The sequence below is a fragment of the Palaemon carinicauda genome, chromosome 10 (assembly GCF_036898095.1).
Source record: "Palaemon carinicauda isolate YSFRI2023 chromosome 10, ASM3689809v2, whole genome shotgun sequence".
In the NCBI taxonomy this organism is placed as follows: domain Eukaryota; kingdom Metazoa; phylum Arthropoda; class Malacostraca; order Decapoda; family Palaemonidae; genus Palaemon; species Palaemon carinicauda.
Genome location: NC_090734.1, coordinates 87752303 through 87753595, shown reverse-complemented (window position 1 = coordinate 87753595; position 1293 = coordinate 87752303).

Sequence of the window (1293 nt, the reverse complement as noted above, 5' to 3'; positions counted from 1 at the left end):
CTTCATACTCTAATGTTATTACTGATCTTAAGATGTTTTATACTTCGTATTCATGACTTCTCATGTATAGTTTACACTTTTATTTCCTTTCCTCACTGGGTTATTTTCCCCATTGGAGCCCCAGATCTTGTATCATCCTACTTTTCCAACTATGGTTGTACCTTAACTAATAAAAATATTAATAACAATGAAAACAATTTAACTTTTGGCATTCCACTAAAGACGTTAATGACGTCAAATTCTTAAAAATAACTTAGAACTAAACACGTTATTCTGTTACAAAGACAAAGTCTGGAGAGACATTACCGTTATCATTCCCTTCATAATCAAGTAGTGTAGCCTTTTCTATTAGGAGTAAACCATCCATACCACTAAAAAATAACTTCTATTGAAGAAACTGTCAAAGTAAATATTTTTAAAACACTTCTCATATTATTACCCAAAACACCATTATTTTAGAAAACCAGCTTGCAAACCTGCGCTTAAAGATTTCCATTTATTAGCAGTAACGAAGGACTCAAAGGATGAAAATGACAAAAGAACAAGATTAAGTATCCGAGTAGTCTAGTACAAGTCACACCGTATTTTGAGGAATTGAAGGTTTAAGGAATAACTAGCAAGAACTGCTAGCCTTTTCTATTTAATTGAGATAACAAATTAACAACTTTACCCATCACAAAGATGAAAAAATAGACCAATGTACACAGTCTGGTAATGAGCTGTCTCTGAATAGGCAGCTTCAGAAAATCAGAAGTTACCATGAACATGTTAGATTTAAAAGGAATTTACTCAGTCTTTTATTCATCCTTATCATCGTATAAAGAAGGATGAGTTTAAACTAAGGATTCTAACCACTTCATTTATATTATTTAAAACCTGTACAGGAGCTGTTGCTCATTTACTCATGTACAGTTTCTGAAATTTAAGGGTTAAGGTGAAACCTTCGAAATCCCATTTCTTGTGTACTTATGCTATATTTTAGTGAAATGCATCTCTTCTTTTATTACTAGTTGTCCTTTTACTCATATATTGATATAAAACGTCTCATTCTTTTCGATATTTGTTTCCCTGAATAGAAATGATCTTACCATTACTTGAAGTTTTCTTCCTAAAAACACTCAATTTGTAAAATGATATTAGTGTTTACCCTCATCCAGTTAATCCAAACTCGCGATGAGCAAGTGGTCGAGCTTGTATGCGAATAAAGCCCACTGCCATCCGAAAAAAGGGTGAAGCCAATCAGCTTTAGCTGAAACATGAAACAACAACAAAAAGATTAGAGAATAAAACTAT